At 47.7% G+C, this 17,761-nt stretch overlaps 5 non-coding genes across 5 annotated transcripts; all 5 read left to right on the forward strand.

Annotated features, from left to right (window-relative positions):
* TRNAC-GCA lies at positions 1–72 on the forward strand. Its single transcript has one exon. It is a non-coding gene; the product is annotated as a tRNA-Cys (tRNA).
* A 4,017-nt stretch (positions 73–4,089) lies between these two features.
* TRNAC-GCA lies at positions 4,090–4,161 on the forward strand. Its single transcript has one exon. It is a non-coding gene; the product is annotated as a tRNA-Cys (tRNA).
* A 953-nt stretch (positions 4,162–5,114) lies between these two features.
* Positions 5,115–5,186, forward strand: TRNAY-GUA. Its single transcript has one exon. It is a non-coding gene; the product is annotated as a tRNA-Tyr (tRNA).
* A 1,317-nt stretch (positions 5,187–6,503) lies between these two features.
* TRNAC-GCA lies at positions 6,504–6,575 on the forward strand. Its single transcript has one exon. It is a non-coding gene; the product is annotated as a tRNA-Cys (tRNA).
* A 6,631-nt stretch (positions 6,576–13,206) lies between these two features.
* TRNAC-GCA lies at positions 13,207–13,278 on the forward strand. Its single transcript has one exon. It is a non-coding gene; the product is annotated as a tRNA-Cys (tRNA).
* The last annotated feature ends 4,483 nt before the right edge of the window (positions 13,279–17,761 follow it).

A 17,761-nucleotide genomic window follows, 5' to 3' on the forward strand; every position in this document is an offset into this window, starting at 1 on the left:
GGGGGTATAGCTCAGGGGTAGAGCATTTGACTGCAGATCAAGAGGTCCCCGGTTCAAATCCGGGTGCCCCCTGACCCAAGTTTAGTTTTAGTACCTACACCAAATGGCACCTTCAGGCTGTCGATTGATGTTTGGCAGACTGGCACAATGGAAAGTCCCAGAATCAGGAATGTGGTTCAAGCCGTGACCGTGGTGTGTTGTTAAGGTGATATATGGACCCAAGGTGTGTCTGAGCAGGAGGATTGCCAGCGAATGTGGTTAAACATCCATTTCCCAGGCCCCCAATCCAGAGAGTCTGGTTTACTGGTCTGAGCTGGGGCCTGAAGAGCTTTATTTCTCAATAAAACCCTTCCTTCTTTTCATCCACCCACATCACAGAAACACTAGATGGTTTTCCTGGGCCGCCACATTTAGCAACTGCTGTTCGGGAGCATTCTAAATGCCTTTCTAGGGTAACATCAGGGGCTTTAGATGTCTTGGTCATGCACTGGGCGGGAGGAGAAACTGCAGGGCTGCCAGGTGGAAGGAGGTTGGGGCCAGAGAAGGAGAAGGTGAGCAGGAATGGATCCAGTGTTTGGCGGAGCTGGTCTCGTGGGCTGACTAAAAATAAAGAGAGGTGTTGATGGGGCGACACAGGTGTTTAGGAGCCAGCTAGAGCAAGGAGGGACACAGAGGAGGCAGGGGGTCTACCTGCAGATCAAGTGTCTCTCATTCAAACCACATGCCTTGTTACCCCCTTCTAGGTTTTTATTTACGAAGGACTGCCTTGTCGCCGCTGGGTCCTGCAGAGCTGAGTCTCCCTGCAAGGAGAGAAGGGAGCCCAGACGGTGTAGATTTTTTGCTAGAAAGCCTCTCCAGCTTCTTGTGGCTGCAGGTGAACTTCTCCAGGACTGACCGAGGCCCCCTGCTAACACTTACCCTTAGAGCCTCGCAGATGTGACCCTTCCTGAGAGTTGTCCCACCTCTACCACACAGGGCCACCTCCGTGGCGGGGAGAATGGACCTTTGCCTCCTCTCACATGCACTTCATCCCTACTGAGCTCAGGGCTGTGCCCACAGCAGACCCCTAGGGCTCCGGTCGCTCTGCCCTGAGCTGCCTTGGCAGGGAGTGTACAGAGCAGAGGGTCTAAAGGGAGGGTGGCGAGAGGGCCCTTCAGGAAGCACGCTGACTGCCAGGACCTGGCTTCTACATATGAGGGGCTGCGAGCCACTTCACTCATGAGGCCCTGTGCCACCCTGGGGCTACTTCTCTGTCCCCTGCGTTCACACAGGGACCCCAGTCACCTGCCTTGAACAGGGACCCCGGGAATGCACTGTGGGATGTCTGCTTTCCATCTGAGCAGCAGAGACAGGCAGGGCCCACGGGAGTGAGGATGCTGCAACATGTTTTTCAGGAAGATGAACAAGGTAACCTGGTCAGGGAGTTCTTTAATGCTGGCTGGTAGAATTTCGGAGTCAGACTGGAAAGACAGTGGTTTCAGTGGTGTTCTAATTAGCGCCCAGTTATACTCTGTGCCAGCATCTAGATGGTGGACCAGTTGTCCCTCGAGGGTGTTCACATTTCAGGTCAATATGCCCACATCATGATCATATGGCAAGGGGTGCTTCTCGCCCAGTCATTCCTGCAAGCTGTATCAGTCTTCAGTGTGTCAATTTACTGCTCTGTTTTATTCCACTTGAAATTCTTATCCAGGACATCAGGAAACCTCTTACTCTGTTTGAGCTCTCCATAGACTCAAAGGCAACAACTAAAAGCAAAAATCTAAAGCCAGTCCTGCATAATCCCTGGCAGACTGCCCGCCGCAAACAAAGGAATCATAATAGTCAATAATAATATCATTGTAGATACAATCTGCTTACTCACATAAAATATTAGCCTAAGAAACAAATACCATTATGTTGTAAGGGGTAAGGCAGTTTCTTTGCATGTTTTGAAGAGTGGAAGGAAGCTGGTGCCTCTTCCAGGAAGCCTCCTTGGTTCTTGCCGAGATGCAGGCAGGGGCAATCAGGGCAGGAGAAAGAGCATAAGCAAAGGTGGGACATAAAGTGCCCCCAGAGGTGTCCCAAGTGCCTGGGGACAAAGAGCAGAGGGAGTAGGCTGGAGCTCCAAGGGAAGCAGGGGCCAGGGGTTGAAGGGCTTTATATTCAGGACTCAGAATTTGGTTTTAGTTCACTGAAACCCTCCATCCTTTTTCAGCCCTCCAGACTTTTCTTTTCTCCCTCTGCTCTCTGCATCAGTTTTCATCTCTCACTGAGATCGGGTCACTCTGCTCTGGTGGGAAAGACACTGCATTGCACCCCAGACCATTCTGCCCTTTCTCCTCCAGAGGAGCACCAGGTGGTACTATTTAATCAACATTATTTCCTGAGGCCCAATGCATAAACGTGTCTTTTCAAGGTAAGCCAGGAGTCTCTGAGAAGCTGCATGCATCAGGACTTTACAGTGAGAGATGGTTTGGGATGAGGGCCCGTGAGTGGGGCAGGAGGGAGCGGAGGGAGTTTGCCATGAGGAGCTCATCCTTCTGAGGCCGAAGTGGGCTTTGTCAAGGTTCCAGCCAGTATAGTTTTTATTTGTAGACTTCACAGATTCAGGACCTAGCAGGTGCAAAGTAATGAAAAGTTCAGAACCGTCTATGTGGATGTTAAGCCAGACTACAAGAGGGGCACTCGGAATTGAAGCAGACTTCTTGGTCCACACTCTTCCCCTAGAAGCTGAGACTCAGGGTCTTGTTGTTCTGTTGCTATTCCTTTGTTCTCAGTGTGCCTCCCACCTCACCAGCAGGCCTGTTCCATTGCTAGGCAGCCTCCTTGCCCTCCCTCCTCCCCGCCCCCCCCCCACCCCAGGCCTCAGCCTGGCCTTCAGCAGGCCCTCCTCATCCCTGACATCCCCATCAGCCAGGAGGGAGTGGGGATGGAGAAGCTAGAATTGCTTCTTTGGAGTTCATTTTGGCTCTTCTGGTAGCTAGGGAGTGATTAAAGTTTGTGGAAAACCTTAGATATTCAAAGAAAACTAAGCAGTTGAAACATGAGGTTATTACTAACTTCAGGAAAAACCAAAAGTTTTACCAGAATTCTTAGTTCCACTTAGCACCATGAACACTATTAACTAATAACAATGAAAATATTAAACATAAAAACATAGAAAATTATCTAACCAAAAGTCGAGATATAGTTATAATAGAAAACTGAGAAGGGAAGGAGGCACATAAATTATGATCTTCATCAGAAAAGTACGACAGTTGATGTCTAAACTTGATTAAGTTTGATATTACATATCATGAGATATTTATATTATTTGAAATCATGGCAGCAAATAGACTAAAAGAAACAGACAAAACAGTAGAGGGTGGTTGCCTCTGGGTGGCAGGAGGGAGATACAAAGGATTGAGTTTTTTCCGATAATCTTTAAAAACAATATTTGACTTTTAAAAATAATTGCACAAGATACTTCAGTAAAAAACACAAAATATAATATTAAAAACATCCGTGTTCTGTGGGTGGAGGTGTAACTCAGGGTAGAGCTTTTCACTGTAGCTCAAGAGTTCCCTGGCTGGAATCCAGAAGCTATGTGTAGCTTCCTCATGTCTCCATGATGGTTCTAGGACCATGCCTTGATCCAGGTCGGGGACTGGAAATTTCACTAACTTCCCCAGCTGCCCCTACTACCACCCCCCAGGTTTGATGAATAGACGCACACACTGGAGAGACATCTTCAGATGTAAGCACTGCATGCGTCTCCGAAGAGGTTAGGTAGGATCTCTTCAAGCTGCTGTTTTGTGGTGTAGAATAAGAGAAACACAGACAAATAAATCTTAAAAGCCCTCCCAGTAGTTAAAGTCAATGCTCCTTCTGGTTGCTGCAGTCACCACAGACTGAAGAACGGGGCGGGGGGAGGGGGCGGAGATGCAGGCACGTAGTGGGGTAAGGCCGGGGGCTCTGGGGAGGACCTCTCTGGGGTGAGTTTGTGGAGGAATAAATTGCTGGTTTTATCAGCTCTCTAGAGACAAATAGAAACTCCCAATGTGCAATAGGAGTTCTGGGTGTGACTATGAAGGTGAAAAGTGTTTATTAGACAGCCCTAGGAAGCAGGGGGGTATAGCTCAGGGGTAGAGCATTTGACTGCAGATCAAGAGGTCCCCGGTTCAAATCCGGGTGCCCCCTACCCTATTGGTTTTCCTATTCACAGCTGTTGCCCATATTCCAATTTCCCTTCATCCATGCTAATTATGATCCTTCCTGAAATCGGAAGCCACTGGTCAGCCCTTGCACAACGGCAATCTGGGTGGATTGCCCCTTGCATGTTTGCCTCTACTAACGCTCTGGGTATCCCTCCTTCTCTTGGCACCTAGCCTTTTCCCTTTCTGCATATATCTAATTTCTTCCACTCTATTGGGTCTTCAAAGAGAAGGCAGGGACGCATGCTGGGAATTCTGCTGGGTTTTTCCAGGGCAGACCAGAGTAGATACAACAGACTTCCCAGGATCAGACAGTAAACGGTAACCTTAAATCATCACCCTCACCCTTCCTTCCCAGCAAAAACAGTTTGGCACAGTGGAGTCGTGGTGAGACCTACGGAGACAAATCGTAGCATCTAGGTTCTCTCCATGTGGGATATACATTTCCCTCTGGGGATCTGGTTTTTCCCACACCAGAGCTCACCCACGTGCTTGCTTCAACCTTCTGGGGTCTAAAGCCTGGCTTAGCTACTCTGACAAGGGAGACAGACAGTGTTGCTCCCCCAACTATTGGAGCTCTGCAACACTGTCTGAATTAGAGTCCATTTCTGTCTTCACTGAAGGGAGAAATGCGAAGGGCTGGGAGCCCCGATGGGGTGGGTAGTTTGGGAGACAGTAGGCCAGGTCCTGGGCTAAATCGAAAAGGCAATGGGAAATGGACTGCGGGTTCTTCAGGCGGCTTCTCTCCTCTTTTCCCCACCAATGACCCACCAGGGACTGAGGCCTGGGAAGCCGCAGGGCTGAGGGAGGATGTCTCACCATGAACCAGGTCTGGCAATTTCCAGAAAGTCAGTCCTGGAAGGAGGCCATGACTTCCTTTTGCAGAACTGAGTGTTACCAAACAGTTGAAAGGTATTAATTATGTAGCACCTACAGTCTGGCGGTATAGCTCAGGGGTAGAGGATTTGACTGTAGATCAAGAGGTCCCTGGTTCAAATCCAGGTGCCCCCTTACTTATGTCCAAGTTTGGATGGTCCTTCCCCCTGCCTCCAGTCCCCCTTCCATCCTAGGCTCCCAGTTAAAAAGAAAGGTGCCAGGAGGTTGTGCACAGATTGTCCAGTTATATTCATTGACTCACTGAACACCAACTATCGGCCAGTGCCAAGCCCTTCTCCATGCCTCGGAGTTGTGAAGGTAAGTTGTTCCTTGTATACATCTTGCAGCAGTAGGAAGACCTCAAGTTCCTGTGGGAAGTCTGGTTGATTCTAAGGGTCACTGGGTGAGGTAGGGAGTGTCACCCCAGGTAAGTTGCTCAGTCTCCTTTGTGCCTCAGATTTTGCATTTATAAAATGGGGGATAATAATAGTACCACCTCATAGGGTGTGTGTATGTGTGTGAGAGAGAATTTAAAGCATTTAGGACAACACCTAGTACACAGATGTCAGTTGTTATTATTAGCTGCAAATCTGCCCTCAGGTAAATGAACAGATGGCGGTTGTGAGTCCTTTCATTATTGAACTATTTTGGAGAGTGTCTGCTAAGGGCAATGATTTTGGTCTTAGTGGATGTTGAGTTACTCTTTCCAGTGGATATGAAACTCTAGGACCAATGTCCTCTGGAGAAATTCATAAAACCGGGCCACCGGGGGCAGGGGGTGCTTGTCTCTGTTCCCTGTGGCAGAGATGTTATGATAGGTATAAGTTGATTCCTGACTAGGAGGGAGTCCATGGGGCTTCTTATACTACTTGAATTTCTTTCCAGTCTAAAGAATTGTTCCTATAAGCCCAATTTATGTAGTAAACCCCCTGAATCTCTGTTGTGCTCATAGCATTTGAACCAACAGCCCATTTCTGTCTGTGGACTCCAGGGCGAGTGAAAGATAGAGACCACCCTCTACAGCTTCCTATAAACGTTAAGGGAACGGAGGCATGTGGTTACACCTGACCTTGCCTGCTCCCCTCGAATCAAAGTGGTCAGGGAGGCCTGGGTCTGCAGTTTTGATGGGGAAAGGGTAATCTTCTGGTGACTGGTGAAAACCAAGGAAGCAAATCAGAACCTGGCCTTGGTGACCGGTTGGCCAGCTCTTGGGCTAAAGCAAAAAGGCAATGGGTTGGGTTCTTCAGGCGGCTTCTCTCCTCTTTTGCTTGCTAATGACCCCACCAGGGACTGAGGCCTGGCAAGCTGCAGGGCTGAGGGAGGATGTCTTACCATGAACCAGGTCTGGCAACTTCTAGAAAGACAGTCCTGGAAAGGGGCCATGACTTCATTTTGCAGAGCTGAGTGTTACCAAACAGATGAAAGGTATTAATTATGTAGCATCTACGGTCTGGGGGTATAGCTCAGGGGTAGAGCATTTGACTGCAGATCAAGAGGTCCCTGGTTCAAATCCAGGTGCCCCCTTACTTTATGTGGCAAGGCTTTGCATTGCCACTGGATTGCAATGGGCTATGGCATCCTGCATTCCTTCAGGGTTCCTGCAGGGGTAGGTTCCTATCACTTAGGACTCTCAGGGCCTGGTGTGTTTGGGGAGAGACCAGGTGAGGGAGGTCCTTGGCTTCACACAGCTGTGGTACAAGACTCATGCTCTCTCCTCTGAGCCTCACGCATACCCAGTCAACCTGTAACACACTTCCAATGATGCTCTTTTTCTCTTTTTGCTGCTCTTTCTCCTGTTTCCAAGGCCAAAGACTCAGCTACCTCCTGCGGGACCTTCTGAGTCTATTAGCCTGTGGGAATAATTGTGGGCTGATGTCTCAAACAGATCGTCTGCCTACCTGGGAGAGCCGTGGAATTGGGAGAAAAGTCGCCTGGTGTTGAAGAGGCCATGGGCTGCTGAGTCAGACAAGGACTCAGAGCTGGAAGCTTGCCTTGGTCCAGAAGGTTCCTGATCTCCGCTGCTCACCCACTTACCGAGGGAGAGGGATCTTGACGTTTAACAAGAGTTCAATGAATAGAATGGAGAGAATGGAGAGTGAGTAGTGGGCACGGAGATGTGATCCGGAGACCTCTCAGTGCCCTGTCTAGTGTACGAGGTCTAAGCTATTAGATGTCCTGTCACCCCACAGAGGAATGAGTGTATCTTCCCAGCAAGTACCTTTTCTGTGTTGAAGCCACACCGTGATTTTGCCCTCCTGAATAAGCAGGGTTGACCTGTAGGCAGCAGGCAGCCTGCCCACTGAAAATGCATCTGTCTTTCTGCTGCATACTCTCCCTTACCCCTGGGTCCCCCTGGGCCACCTCTGAGCCCTCTGCCCGCAGCCCTGCTGCCTCCCCTCCCCCATCTCTCTCTCTCCCTTGGCAGGACCAAACCCCAGAGAGCAATCAGCCCTCTCAGTTAAATTCCTCAAATGCTTCTTGTGCTGAGCAAGAGGCCAGGCCTGGGGGTCCAGAGGTGAGCCAAATCTAGTCAGACATTTTCCTTCCTCACTCTTTTCAGAGGCTCTCCTTCTTTTGGGGAAGAGTGATTTGCAACACAAAATATATTAGCTAGAAAGGAGCCTGGCGCCTCTGGGCTGACTCGGCGAGGGCTCTACGGAGATGGTGGGGTCAGCTGGGTCTGGACGGTGAATGTCAGGCAGTGTGTGGGTAGTACATGCACAAAGAAACAAAGGCGCCATGTATTTGGAGTGTTTTCTGGATCGAAAAGTCATGCACGGGTGCGTGTTTCTATGTACCTGTGTGTGCAGAGTGGGTGCACATGTGTGTGCGACCATGCGTGCAGGGGTGTGTGTGTACCTGGAGGAGACTGGAAGTGTGTGTGTGGGCACGACGGCTGTGCAGGGGACAGGGGGGAGGGCACGTGACTGTGACCTAATGTCAGATGCAGACTTTCAACAAAGGAAAGTTTGTTTGTAAGGGACGTTTCGGAATTCAGACTTTGTTCTGTGGGTCACAGGGAGTCCTTCGGACTGCAAAGAAGCAGGACTTCTTTGCCAGTCCCTTTATTTAGGGGACATCACCTAGGAGACATTACAGAGAATGCTTACATGACCAAGTTTGCCAAAAGACCCTTCCTTAACTGGTATTATTTTTTTTTCGAGCACCTACTATGTGCTAGTACCACGCCGGGCAGTTTATCTGAAGTGAACCGTATTTGTCACAAGAAACTCATCCCTGTTTAAGACGAGGAAACTGAAGCTAACAGAGTTAAAGAACTCACCCAGTGACGCAGACAGAGTAAGGAAGCAGAAGCAGGGGAGAAAAGGAATTCCAGAGAGACTTTCAGGATAAAATATACAGGACTTGGTGGCTGATGAGAGGTACAGCATGAGCAATAGTGTGAGAAGGTAGAGTCAGATGCGTGGATTACTTTTGTCCAGAGAGAAATACAGAGTAGCTATGGGGAAGGTGGGAAGCCTAATCTAATTTAGGCTAGAGTTCGGAGCCGGCTTTTGGTTAGGGGAAGGAATAAGATGGAGAAAGAATTGAGTCAGCTCAGTTGTGGGGACCAGAGTAGAGACGGAGTGGTTTACTTGGAAGGGAGGAGAGGCATGTTTTCTTTGAGAAGAATGGGAAAGAAGAGAGGGGAAGAGAGGGGTCTCTGAGGTGTGGCGGGAAACCAAGCAGCTGCAGTCTGGCTGCTTCTGCACGAGCTTTTGTGCTGGAGTGAGAAGACAGAAGTGGGGGAGGGAAGTATGTCCTCGATGAGCCTGTGATGGAAACGAAGGAGTCAGAGGGTCTGCTGTGGGGAGGGGTGTAGCTTTATTGGAGCTGTGGTCGAGTTCTGCACCTCTGTGAGTCCGCCTTTTGTGGACAGTGAGAAAATTGCTGTCCCCTAGAGACACTTGTCCCCACCCAGGTCAGCACAGGAAAAGTGCTAATGATTTTATTCTCTAGCTCCTTCTTTTTTATTCTAGGCAAATGCCAATCCAAGGAGTCTAGGTCACTCTCAATAGCAGACAAGGTTGCCGGTTCCCTTGCCTACACTCTGGTTAAAAGATCTGTTAGCCCCACACTAACCATCTTTTGTGTGATCCTACCAGCAAGAGAAATCTGTTAGCTCCCTGGCCTCTTGTGGATTTTTACCAGTTCCATTCCACGGTGCAGGGATCTCATCTGTCAACTCCCGCTGTCTCTTCCTATAGTTGCCAAAAGAAGACAGTAAAGGAGGCAAAAGAACCTAGAACTTGAAGGACGAAGAAGATAGATGGCTTAAACCAAAGTGTTATCAGTATTGACATTAAATATAAATGTATAAAATACCACAGTAAAAAGACAAAGAATGTAACTGGATAAAAACAACAACCACTATAGGATGGTCACAAGAGATAGGTAGAAAACATAAGGATATAAATATATTGAAAATAAAAGGACAGAAAGAGATGTAACTATGACAACCATATGTCTTGTAGCTATATTAATACGGGACAAAATCGTTTCTGAGGCAAAAATCATTACCAGGGATGAAGATGGTCATTTTGTACTGATAAAGTGTTCAATTAACCAGTTAAGTACCACAATTCTAAATTTGATTGCACCTAAAAATAAAGCCTCAAAACGTATGAAGCAGAAATTAACAGATTAAAAAGGGAAAATGGACAACCCTCCAATCGTGCGAGAGATCTTTAAAACCCTCTTTTGTGATTTGATAGGACAAGCAGAGATAATATCAGAAAGATATAAAAGACTTGAACAACATGATTCACAAATAGGACCTAATGAACACATAAAGAACCTTACACTCAGCAGTTAGAGAACTTGCATTTTCCCCCCCATTCACTCATGGAACATTCACACAAATTGACCATATTCTGAGTGTAAAGCAAGTCTTAACAAATTCCAAAGTATTTCAAGCACAGCAAGTATGTATCCTGACCAAATTAAATTAAAATTCAAGTAACAATAAATAACAAGAAAACCTAACAAATAATTAGACAATCCCACCTTCTTAGAAATTAAAAACTGCACTTCTTAAATAATCCAGGGGCCAAAAGGGAAATTGCAATTGAGTTAGAAGTTAGAAAATATTTGAACTACATGATGATGAAAATACCAGATATTGAAACTTGTCAGTTGCAACCATAGCAGTGTGCAGAGGGCAATTCTTGCATCCACAGCATTATGAAGAGACAAGGTGAAAATTAACTAGCTCTGCATCTATCCCAAAAAAGATATAAAAGGGACAGTAAAGCGGCGCCTGAGTGGCTCAGTCGGTTGAGCGACTGACTCCTGATTTCGGCTCAGGTCATGATCTTGGGGTTGTGAGATCGAGCCCCGTGTTGAACTCACGTGCTAGGTGGGCATGGAGTCTGCTTGGGATTCTCTCCTGGTCTCCCTCTGCACCCGCCCCACCCGCTCTAAAAAATAAAAAATTTTAAAAAATGAAAGGGACAATAAAGCCAAAGGAAAAATAAAGAGGAAAGTAATGAAGATGAATTAATGAAAGCATAAACTGATTAAATAGAAAACAAATGCATAAGAGATAGGACCAATGAAGCAAAAGTTGTTCTTTGAAACAAATAATAAGGGTGCCTGGGTGGCTCAGTTGGTTAAGCGACTGCCTTCAGCTCAGGTCATGATCCTGGAGTCCCGGGATCGAGTCCCTCATTGGGCTCCCTGCTCAGCAGGGAGTCTGTTTCTCCCTCTGACCCTCTTCCCTCTTGTGCTCTCTCTCTCTCATTCTCTCTCTCTGTCAAATAAATAAATAAAATCTTTGAAAAAAAAAAGAAAAAAATAATAAAAAATGTTAATCCAGACAAGACTGACAAAGGAAAAAGAGAAAACACTAATAACCAATAAAAGAGATATTTGAAAGGATACCTAACTACAATTCCAAAGACATTAAAAAGATCATAGGATTATATTATGAGTGACTTTGTGCCAATAAAATACAATATTCAGATGGCATGGAAAATTTTCTAGGACAATACAACTTACAGAGTGAGTGAGTTTAGCAGGACTGAGCTGGGTCAGTGGAAAAATCCACGATTTTAGCTGATAAAGGTGCCAGTATACCAACTTCCTACTCAATGAATGGCAAAGCTCTTCACTCTCCTGTCTCCCAACAAGGTCATTTCCTTCACCAAAACTTCTACTCTTACATGGTCCCTCCAAACTTCCTTGTAAATACATGATACACATATATACATATCACCGATGAAGGGTTCATATCCAAAACACAAAAGGAACTTGGGCAAAGCAATAAAAAGGATACAGACAACCCAATAGAAAGATGAACAAGAGATTTGAACAGGCCCTTCACAAAAGAAGACACTCAAATGACCAATCCGGATATGAGAAGATGCTCAAACATCATTAGTCTTTGGGGAGATGCAATTGGAGCCACAGGGAGATACCACTAGATTCTCACCAGGATGGTTAAAATGGAGACCGATGGTACTGAGCATTACGAGGATATGGAGCAGTAGTAACTCTCCTATGCTGTCGGTGGTAGTACAATTTGATATAACCACTTCAGAAACCTGTCTGGCCTTATCAGTTGAGTTGAAAATGCGAACGCTCTCTTAATCAGCAAGTCTATTCCAAGCTATATACTTTAGAGTGCACATGTACATATAAGAAGGTTCATACCAGCATTTCTCTTAATAGCTTCCAACTGGAAACAGCCCGAACGTCCACCAGCAGCAGCATAGATAAATAAACCATGGTACAGTCATACAATGGAATGCTAAACAGGAATCAGAAAGAACACATTACTGTCACAGTGGCTAAACAGGCATGAGTCTGAGAACCCTGAGGTTGGGTGAAAGAAGCAAACTCAAAAGAATAAATCCAAGAACAGGCAAAACTAATCCATGGCGACAGAATGGTGGTTATCTTTGGGGAGAGGGGGCAGTTGGGAAGGGCTGCAAGGGAACCCTATGAGGTGCCAGAAATTTTCTGTGTCTTGATTTGGGTGGTGGTTTTGGGTGTGTGTATATGTCAACATTCATTGCGTTGTACATTTAAGATTTGTGTGCTTTGTGTAAATAACACTTCAATAAGAAATAAAAACAAGTTAATTACATCTTTCATTTCGAGAATGTTTTGATTAGTTTTTCGAATATATGTGACCATTTCTGAATCTTTTGCTCCTCAGTTTAGATTTCATTTCTCTCTTTTAAGATACTCTTTGATTCATTCAAATAATGTCATAGGTGGAGTTTTTGCAGGTCCAGTTCCCATGTTTCCTATTCTGTCGACTCTCACGAATGTTAGCTAGTTTCCTCGTGCGTTTTTAAATTTGCTCAGTCACAAACAGTGACATAGAGCTTCCTATGTGCCAGTCCTGGTTCAAGTGTTTTATGCGGATTAACTCATTTAATCTACCCACCAGTGCATCAAGTATATGTTATTATCATTTTACAGCGTATGCAGCGAGGCACAGAGAGGGGAAGTAACCAGCCAGAGGTCCCACAGCTGGGGCAGGACTTGGATCCAGGCTCTCTGCCTTCAGAGTCTATGCTGTGGGTCTCCATGCTATGCTGCTTCTCGAACACTTAGATTTATTAAAACCCGACCCGTGGGAGTTCTAGGAAGCTTGTTTCCTGGTGCATTCCTTCAGAGAGGATTTTCATTTGACCAGGAGCCTAGGGCACCATCCACCCGAGTCCAACAAGAATTAAAATAACTCCCTGTAGCTTTTCAGACCAGATGAAGAGTGCTCACTCAGGGCCCACGCCAAGTCAGCCTGCCAGGGGCTGTGGATGCTCGGGGTTGCTTTTCTCTTTCTTGTCTTCAACTCACTTGCTCCTTAAGAGCTTAGCCCTTGCTAAGTGCTGTCTTTAGGCAAACTTGTCTTGTTTCAGATTGCCCACCACGTGTGGGGCCTGAGACTCTGTCCCTGGGACGGCCCCCTCACCCTTTTACTGCTCCCACCTTCCTACGGGCTGTAGGCCAGGAGGACACAGGGTGTGAGGCTTTTGAGGAAGGAGCCTGTTGCTTGTTATGCAGCATGCTGGTGAGTTTTCCCTGAAGTAGGCCCGGCGGTCCCCGAGAGAGCGCCTTCCGAAGGGGTTACTCATCACTTTACAGGTGGTCTGGGTGTGGCTACACAGATGAAGAATATTAATTAAGTCACACCATAGCAGGAGGGGGTATAGCTCAGGGGTAGAGCATTTGACTGCAGATCAAGAGGTCCCCAGTTCAAATCTGGGTGCCCCCTCTTTATCCCTAACTTAAACTGATGCTGCATTTTTTTTAAAACTTCCTCTTCCTTATTAGACGTCAATGTGAAGTTGTTTTCCCCCACCCAAACCATCAAATGGTGAAGCTTAATACCATAGTTGCTCGGTCTGCCCAGCACCTTGTGTTCTAGATCTTCTCAGATTCATCTCTAAGTGGGCATCCTCGGTGACCCGATGTTAACAGTATCAGGGACAGTCACTGTCTCTGCCTTGTGTCCTCAATACTCTCCCTTCTCAATTCAGGCATTCTGTGAATGGGGTGGAAGGGGTCTTCTCTTTCCAAGCCAAAGGGCTGGGATCTGTGGCTCAGAGGGTAGGCCCCTCTCCACATGTTCAAGTGCACATTGAGGAACTATTAAAGACAATCGTATATCTTATTCAAGCTTTACAAGTAAACTTCTGCATAAGGAACCCGTGAATTATATCACCCATCTCAAAACTAAAGTGTGTAATGACTTTCTGTGGTTTGGAGAAGGAGCAGCGGAGCATGTTGGTAGACAGTCTCAGAATTCGTTGTGAGTTCCGAGATATGGCATGGAATTCACAAGGGCAAGCCATGATTTCTGTTATGCCTCACACCCATCATCTTTTATGACCTTTCTCCCATTTCCCCACCCTCCAGGCTTCGATCAACAACAGAAATCTACACTTTTGATGGGCTAAAAACAGGTTCTCATAATAAATTCTTTGACAGCAAGAAGGCCTCAACCCCCTTACACCGGACGGCGGGAAAGGGCAGCATAGAAACAGCGTGGTCAGACTTCGTCTACCTCGGTCAGCTGACCCAGAGCTCTCCGTCTGACACCCCGGGTTGCAAAGGTTCTCTATCCTGCGTTCTGTTATCAGCATACAACATGAGTGCCTGAAAAAACAAGACTTCTTTTATCCTCAGGGATGTGCTTTGGAGTTTCCCTTTCATTGAAGCTGACTCCTTTTTGTTAGCGAGAGACTCAAATTTCTGACTCAGTGCTTCTTTTTCCAGTTTCGTAAACACTTGGAACTTTGGCCGAGAGCCGGGTGGCTTGTTCCTTTCCTGTGCCTCCCCTCCCACGACACCTTCTGATGTTGAAAGTGACTTCTGGGGGCAGCCTCCGTCCGTGTGACCTCTCCCCCGCGGGACCCTCCGGATTTGTGCAGGAGCTGTCTCTGTTTCTTGCCCTTCCTGAGGGCTCCCTAGTGGCCCCCGCCCCCTGATTTAACCATCTCCCTCTTACGGGAGAGAGCCTGCGTATTTGAGGCTGTGTGTACGCGATTTTCATCACCGAGCCGGGGCCTGTCCCTTCCTCGATTGTCTTGCTCTTGAGTGTGGATACGAAAACCTTTCTCTACCTTTGGAAATGTCACCCTTTGACTTTATTGTGAGTCTCCACTGACCTGGGAGGCGAGCTTTCCTCTCATGATTTTCAGAGTCCTACATGGTCTGTGGGCCCGTCGGGTGCGCCCTCCCTATACCCTTGGCCCCAGAGCCTGGAGTCCGAGAGGCCTCTGGGGAGGCTGAGAGGTCGGGGCGGAGAAGCCAGATGTGGCAGCGGCGGTGTGTGGCTGAGGGGCCGGGCGGTGCTGGGGTCCCCCGGGGGGGCAGTGGGCTGGCCCTTTGTCCTCACACCAACCGAGGACACCGTGCATCCTGGCTGGGTGGACAGTGGACGCCCGGTGTGTGAAACCATGACGACAGCGCTGGAGGGGAGGTGGGGGGGGCAGAAAACCAGCAGAAAGGACAAATGCCTGCCACCACCACGGGGCAGGGGTAGTGGGGGAAGGACGGATCGGGAGGGGCTTGGGGCCGGCGGGGTCTAGGGAGGAGCAGGAATCAGGAGGCGTGCAGCTGCGGAAGGCAGGAAAGGAAAGAATATTCGTAGTGCTTTCTCTCAGTTGTTTTTTAACCACGCAGTACCTGCAAGGCTGGAGTGTGTAGACGTTTGGGTTATTACGTGTGTGAATTGGAAAATGAAAGAATCCCCCACCCCCTCGTTGGCAGTAGCTGTCTGGTTTATTTTCTCCCATAGTAGATGATATACATATTTTATAGATGTGTTATATATAGTATATAACATGTAAACAAATATACAAATTTATATTTAAATTTATATTTTTAGGGGCGCCTGGGTGGCGCAGTTGGTTGGGTGTCCGACTTGGTTTCGGCTCAGGTCTCGATCTCTGGGTGGGGGGAATCAAGCCCTGGGTCAGGCTCTGGGCTCAGCGTGGAGTCGGCTTGAGATTCCCCCTTCCTCTCCCTGTGCCCCTCCCCACCTCTCTCTCTCTCTCTCAAAAAATTGTTTTATATATATAAAAATTTATTATGTGTTTATACGTAAATATTTGTATGTGTATATAATCTTTTTTAAAAAGATTTTATTTATTTATTGGAGAGAGAGAGAGACAGACAGAGCATGAACAGGGGGGAGGGGCAGAGGGAGAGGGAGCGGCAGACTCCCCGCTGAGCGGGGAGCCCTACAAGGGGCTCCATCCCAGCACCCCGAGGTCATGACCTGAGCCAAAGGCAGACGCATAACCGACTGAGCCACCCAGGCGCCCCTTATTATAATAATATATATACCTGGTATCTTTTTAAAAGTCCAAATGAGTTCATATCATGCACATGCCATGCAATTTGCTTTTTGCCCTTAATGATATTAAGAGTCTTCTCATTGTCATACTCCGGACCTATGTCATCTTTTTCTGTTGCATCATACCCCATCCTCTGACTGCTTTGTAACCTGTTCCCTGTCAGTGGAGAGTTAGGTGGTTTCCAATTTATTGCTAACAAAAAAGGTAAAAGCTGCAACGAGTCTCCACCTACAGCGTCTTTGTGCACTCACATGAGTATTTCTGAGGGATAAATTCCCAGGAGTGGAACTCTCCTAGAGTATAATTTTTCCTAAGTAACTTTTTTTTTTTTTTTACAAAGGCCACAAACTCAACATGGAAAACTTGAAAGATAAATAAAAGCACAGAAAAAAGCTGAGATCATCAACAATTTTGTTCAGACACACGGTTTTGTAACCTGCCTTTTCACTTGACAAATTATCATGGATATTCTTTTTTTTTTAAAGATTTTATTTATTTGAGAGTGGGAGAGAGTGCGAGCACGAGCGGGGGGAGGGGCAGAGGGAGAGGGAGACCCCCCCCTGAGCAGGGAGCCTGATCCCAGGACCCCGGGATCATGATCCGAGCTGAAGGGAGACGCTTAACGGACTGAGCCACGCAGGTGCCCGTTATGGACGTTCTGTGTAATTAAGTAACCGCTGGACATGGGCTCTGAACCTTCTCTCCCCACAGGGAAAGAATTGCAACTTGTCACAGTTATGTCACCGTCCCAGTGTCCCTGACCTGCTGTGGATGCTCAACAACCATTAGGGCTGAAGAGAGAAATCTGGATGATTTTAAAGCTCTGCCCACCTGTAAAGGTTAACAAGGCGACCAGGGGCATCCTCAGCCAGGTGCACACAGTAGAGACAGGAAGAGGAAGGGCTGGCTTCCTGCAGGAGGAAGGCCAGAGCTGAGAGAAGCAGAACTGGCCAGGACATTCCAACCAGCAAAACTGAATCCTGATGTAGCAACACAGGCAAGAGGTGTTACTTATACCATCTTCCTAGCTCAGGGGGTATAGCTCAGGGGCAGAGCATTTGACTGCAGATCAAGAGGTCCCTGGTTCAAATCTGGGTGTGTGCCCTTCCTTAACTTTTAATCACAAGTGGGTTCCCTGTCCTACAAGAGTAGCTGAGCCAGAAGGAGCCCTGCAGTAGGGTTGCTGCTTAGTTTTCTGAGCCCAGCGTGCTGGCGGCCCTGCAGAGGCTCTGGCCTGAGGCTCCCTGACTCAGGTTGTGGAGCTCCCCCTGAGGCCTGCTCAGGACTCACAGACCCACGCCCCCAGGAAAGAGCAGGATTGTGCTTGGCGCTGTGGGACTGACTCCAGGGAGGGAAACGCTGAAGAAGAGAGACCTTCCGGGGCCTCTTTTCTCTCTGTCCTTGGTGTAGAATCACGGGCTCCAGTGAGGGAAAGGAAGCTGGAGTCGCATTCCAAAAATCAAGAACAGGTAAGCAACATCTGTCCTTAAAAGCTCACCTCACTCTGACAGGAAGACTTCTGGCCTCTGTCATTAATTCCAGAACTCCTTCAGACACTGACATACCCCCTCATGTCTTGTCAGTCCCTGAGACCCGCTCTGCTTCAGGTGGAAGGCATTCCTGCCCACCATCCCCTTCTGCACCATCCCCTGCCTATGCCAGCTGTCCTTGGCCAAGGACGTCAATGTCAAAGCAGGGCTGTGTCAGTGGAGGGCTCTGGACTTCTCTAAGGCCAAGGGTCCCCAGCTGGACGGCCCATCACAGCACCTGGCGTGTGAGATGGTAAGAGCCATGGCGTGTGCTTTCATGGAAATACAGCTCGCAGGCCCCAGGTCAGACTGCCTGAATCAGCATAGTTGGGCGCAGGGCCAAGGGACTCTATTTTTAACAAGC

The sequence above is a fragment of the Zalophus californianus genome, chromosome 12, assembly GCF_009762305.2.
Source record: "Zalophus californianus isolate mZalCal1 chromosome 12, mZalCal1.pri.v2, whole genome shotgun sequence".
In the NCBI taxonomy this organism is placed as follows: domain Eukaryota; kingdom Metazoa; phylum Chordata; class Mammalia; order Carnivora; family Otariidae; genus Zalophus; species Zalophus californianus.